The sequence below is a fragment of the Sebastes umbrosus genome, chromosome 15 (genome assembly GCF_015220745.1).
Source record: "Sebastes umbrosus isolate fSebUmb1 chromosome 15, fSebUmb1.pri, whole genome shotgun sequence".
Lineage (NCBI taxonomy): Eukaryota > Metazoa > Chordata > Actinopteri > Perciformes > Sebastidae > Sebastes > Sebastes umbrosus.
In genome coordinates, this window is record NC_051283.1 from 8756579 (window position 1) to 8762578 (window position 6000).

A 6000-nucleotide genomic window follows, 5' to 3' on the forward strand; every position below is an offset into this window, starting at 1 on the left:
CCTCTTTGTGCCCCCTGCTATTTTGTACTCTGGATTGTATATCATTTCATTCGATAAAGAGATATTGAAGAGAGGGGAAAAAGCTCTTTGAGATAGCTAGCTTGCTAACTGTCAGCTAGCTAACTCGGATGCTAGTGAGACAGTCCACTGTGCGCTACATACCCAATATGCGTACTATCGTTCAACATGCTTTTGTGTGAATAAACAGTAGTATGCATCTTTTCGGACGCACTGAGCGGTAATTTATGTCGTCATTTCCTGAGAGCCTCCTTGCCGGTTGGAGACGTGTAACCATGGTAACCCGTACCAACCTCATGACCAAAAACAACGATTTGTGAGAATCAAAGTCTGAATTAATTTAAAATATGTTACGCCTACCAAAGTGAAATCTTATAATCAAATTGAAGCGTTACTGATTATACAGAGCTGTCCGTCAACATCCGTTATGAATGTTCTCATCACTACCGCATTGCATTGTGGGATATTAATGCCGTCATAGCGTCCGGCGTTGTATACTGCAATATTTCACCGGAAATAGTATGCAATTCACGTACTATTGTTTTCATTCTATATACGGTTTCAGACATGCTAAAAAATCTCAGTTTTAGCGTGCTAAATAGCACGCTAGTGTGGAATTTCGGACGCAACCAAGTAAGTTTGGAATTGAATTGATTTTGAATGTTATTTTATCCTCATCTTTTTGCAAAATGTCCCTTTTCCAAAGTTTGTTATCATTTCAAAACTACCTTTTCTCAATGTTTATTTCATGATGCCACTTTTCATCGCAAAGTCTTTGTCTGTCAATCAAGACATCTCAGAACTGGCTGCGATATTACGAATCCTACTATAGCGAAGGCATGACCCGCCTTACTCTGCCTCTGATTGGCTTACCATGATATTCTTACCCTAACCCTGACCAATCTCACTCCTCATGCCTAAACCTAACCAACCCAACCAACGAAGGCAGCAAATACTAGCCAATCAAAGGCAGAGTAGGGCGGGCCATGCCTTCGCTAAAGCAGGAGTCGTAAGTTAGCTAACTGGCCCTGCCCTTGTTTGTCTTGATTGACAAAAACTTCTAGATAATTACACTAAATACAATAAAACATCAGGAAAATTGGGACGATAAAATAAAAACATTGGAATGAGGGCATTGGTGGAATGTATTTTTTTTTTTTTAATATATTGGATTATTTTCAAAACTTGGTGGAAGTTATATTATATTTTATCAGTATTTATTCAAGTGATTATTCATTTTATGTTCAACACTTTATATCTCCATAAACTTTGTCTAGTGTTCACAAACAATGCAAATGAGAAGCATTTTACAGCTTTGAAATGCTTTAAAAAAATAGCTTTTTTTGGCTGCACATCACTAGTCATTAGAGAAGACATTCATAGTTTTCAGAAGGTGAAAATAAAAGACAACGCTGTATTTTGATGTTTGTGGTTCTGCCCTCCGTGTGTGGATGATAAATTGGGCCTTTAGATTCTGCTCATGCAGTACATTCAAGATAGAAAGATAGACTAGGCTATGAATATTTAAAACCATAATTGAGCCAAATATGCGTGTTTGAATTAGTGATTCAGAAGCCATATAGTTTGCAATCAATGGCGGCAGTCAGGGGACCGGCGTTTGTTTTGAGGTGAAATAGCTAACTGTAATGCAGACATGATGAACAGCAGAGTGGGCTGGCAGAGAGATGGACAAAATTGACATGTTGAAGACGGAGTGATTAAGTTACCTGTTACAGAACAGCCCCTGAGCATATATCAATATGAACTGTGGCAGGCTGAGAAGATGAATTGGACGCGAATGAATGAATGTGAAAAAAAAGAATAGCAAGCAGCTGTACTTATCCGGCAAGGAAAATAGAGTAGAAACCAAAGGAGCATTTTATGGAGAAACCATTTTCACTGTGTAATATCAGTATGTTGATACAGGGCATTATATAGAAAAACGGCTGGTGTAATTCTCTCCCTGGGCCCCTGTGATGCTCAAGAGACCAATCTCCTCATATATTGAAATTGGATGTACTATTTCAGCTGTTACCATCTGAATCATTTTCTTGTCCCACTCTTTTAGCCTATTGTTTACAGATGCGCCTTTTGTTGTGCCTGAACTCCTCCCTCTTATGGAGGCTGATGTTTGTGCTGTTTCAAGCATGAGTGCCTTAACTTACAAAAGGGCAACGATGAAGAGAAATAGGAATACATTAGCATGGCAGTTTGATGTGAGATAGGTGGTGGAGTTGATGTTGAAACAGCAAGAGAGTTCTGTTTGAGGGAGGATAAACTTATAAATCAATCTGTGCAAGGTGACAGCATCAGAGAATAACGGCTTTGATTGGATGGCAGTTATACGGGCAGACAGGGGCTGCAGTCAAATAGTCTTTTTTTGCTTAGGAAGGTTCCTAACTGAGTGAAATGACCCAGAAGTTTTAAGTGGCAGCCATGATAAGAGCTGGCCGAATTCTCTACTAAGGAAAGGTGCTTCAATGCTTCCTTTCTTATCTTTTTTAGCATAGGATACAGTCATGGATGTATAAAGAGAACTGGATACAGCGTTGTAGGTGGGCTCCCATTCATTCCTATGAAAGTTTCTCAGTAGTGCATGAAGCCAAAATGGCTCGACTGTTGAGCGATAAAGTACCCGTATCTTCCGGCAAGCTTCTACATCCATTGGGCCCATAGAGCAGGCGCAGTAGCGTTTCCTTTAACTCTGCCTCCCAGCCCTCGCTCCAGCTGCGGTCTGGGTCTCATTCACATGACCGGCAGCACGAAAATAACTCTGGATTTGGCTTTTAATGCATTTTACAACTTAGGACTTAATGATTTAAATAAGGGCTTATTTACAAACGTCTCTTTCCCAATGTAAGTCTATGGGGAAAAGTATTTTTGGGCCCAATGTCATCACGCAACGGACACAGAAATTGGGATTCCACCGTTTGGGGCTTCCTGAGGGCTTGGGTACACTGGACCATCCTTTACAAAAGGAAAGGAGATAATACGACGCACCATTCGGCCGTTAATAACATCCACCATCTCTGTTTAATTGTACACTATATAGATAAATTGAAAACATCCTTCTTAGGAGGTGTGATTCTGCTTTGGACAGGAATACTTACTTGAATTGTACAGCATTGAGTTTGCCACTCCAACCTACTCATTTTCTATGTGTTATGAATAAAGTTACTAAAAAAAATATGTATAATAAGACCTGGATGCGGTGCTCAGCCTTGCTTCCAATTTTTTCCAGGGGCCCCACTTTTTTATTCCCCACAGACCACCATTGTAAAAGAGACGTCTATAAAACTGTTGACAGGATACCTTGAACTGCAAACAAGGTCAAATATGTCTCTTTCTATTATGATTTTTTTTTCCATGGACGTTTTATATTTGTAAAACTTTCCTCGAGCCGAGAAAATCTGTGACGTCATCACAATGTAAGTCTATGGGCCAGTGGGAGAAACACTGCTGCGCATATTCAGTAGGCCGCATACCCTGGAGGTAAAACCCGGAAGCTAGAAAACTTTTTTGGCGTTTGCACCAGGTGATTTCTCATTGGAATGAAGGTGCCATCTTGGGGCACATTAGCACATAATACATTGATGCTGCAGTTATATTACATGCATCATATACATACAGGTACATACATGAAATTTGACCTCTGTATTTAACCCATCCAAAGCATTTTTAGGAGCAGTGAGCTGCTGTGAAGCACCCGGGGAGCAACTTGGGGTTCAGTGTCTTGCTCAAAGACACTTTGATATTCGGACAGTGGGATCCTGGGATCGAACCGCCAACCTTGGTTAGAGAACGACCCCCTCCACCCACTGATCTACAGCCACCTCTTTCCTTGACCTCATGACGTTTTCCATCGAGGTCAAGGAAAAGTGGTTAGGGAAAGACATTAAGATGTATTTTATTTTTACTAGCTGCAGCAAGGGCCTCTAATTGAAGGCACCTATATGGCCATGATAACAACCCAAGGGTCCCTCCATTGTGATGGGGGGCCACACTTCAGGAATGACCTTTTGCATCTATGCTAGGACAGCAGGTGAAGGGGGGGTGAAGGGGGTCCAGCTCCACCCACCAGTCAACTGTGAAAACAACTTTATCTTGACTCTGCGGGGAGGCTGCCAGATAGGGGACTACAAGGCTGTTTCAGGGCAGAAACTATTGTTTGGGGCTGATTATTGGCCTGAGGGCAAGGTTGAAGATAGGGGTGGCTCTGGCTCGGGTGACTGGGATTTCAAACCTTTGCATTGAAATGCTGATGAAAGAGAGGACATTCAGCTGTAATTGCTCTTTTGCTGCGATTATGGGTGACACACCTCCGAGCTGAATACCAAGAAAACAAACCATGAACGCTGATGTGCTGCAGCTGCCACCGTCTTTTTCTCCTCGCACGGGGAGGCAGGAGGACGCCGAGATTAACGAACAAAATCTACTATAATGTGTGACAATAAAGCAAAACGAGGCTGTGCATATGACTTTCCAGTTTTTCTCCATCTGTTGCCAGTCGAGTTGATAAAACATAATCCACGGTTTCCTCTGAATATGATATGAGAGCTTACAATTTGGAACGCATCATTTGGATCGTTTAGGATTTGGATCAGGTTCACATTTGAAGAGGGTGTTTGAACCAGAACCTTAAGAGACACTGCTGGGCACAGCTCTTGCCAAATAGGGCATTTATAAAAGGTTGGCACAGGCCCTACAGAGTGAAGGCTGGCAAAGGCATGATGCCCACATCATAGTGCCAACCAAGGGTTTTGTTTGGCATGTGTCTCTGTAGTATGGCTTGTCTCCTCCAGACAACTGGCCCAAACACAACTTAGCATTAGGTTACAGAAGCATTACAAACTGAAAGTGATTCATTAAAAAGCTCTCAGTCTCCGCGAGAGATGAGAAGCGCAAGAATGAGAATCAATTAAAAACATACTGAAAAGGTGTAAAACATCGTGGACGTATTCCATAAATATGTTGTAGCCCCCATTTATCCTCAGCTGCCTGTATGAACTGGATTTTGATAAGAAAAAGCCTGAAAGTCCTGTGTTTGTTGAACCTTCCCACCATAAGCGGTCTTTCTCTTTCTCTTTTTAATCTACGTCACTAGCTCTGACCGTTGCATTTACGCGGTCAGTACAGGTACAGACTACATGGCGTACAAATGACATGCCAAAAGCAAGAAAGGCATTCTTATTGCACGCTAAATGCCTTGTGTATTATCGCGACATTCATACGCTTTTTCCTGCGAATGGGCTGATTAAAGGAGCATTGTGTAGGATCTGGTGGTATCTAGCGTTGAGGTTGCAGATTGCAATCAACTGAAGCCTCTCCCGTGTGTCAAGCGTGTAGGAGAGGTTACGGTGGCCCAACCCGGTCTTACAGGAAGGCGTATAAATACCACTACATTACACGGACATTCATGAGAATGAGTGTCATGAGTACGCATTTTGCTGTGTCATTTGTACGCCAACCTTTTTAGGTTTAGGTAAGAAAACCCCTTAGTTAGGATAACGTCATGGTTGGGCTTAAAATAAGTAAGTAAACTAAGTAAAACACGTACGGAAACAACTACGGAAAACACGCCACAAACGTCAACAAGTGATGTTATCGACTCCACCACAAGCAGGAAAAGTTAACCGTTTGGTTTGTCCGTTCTGGGCTACTGTAGAAACATGGCGCTGCAACATGGCGGACTCCGTGAAGAAGACCCGCTCCCTATTGTAGATATAAACGGCTCCTTCTGCTAACGAAAGCGCAACGATTCTTATTTTCAGGTGATTATACACTAAAGAAAACGTACTTAGAATGATATTCCTTTAATTGTTACACACTGGTCCTTGAAATGCACAACATCTCCTCAATTATTAACCCAGTGTGACAGTGTCTTTACTATGAACCTTCTCACTGAGAGATTTGGCTGAATGCCTCTCCAACAGATTTTCATATCCCTCGTTTGATAGCAGCAGGCGCCACATACGCAATCCT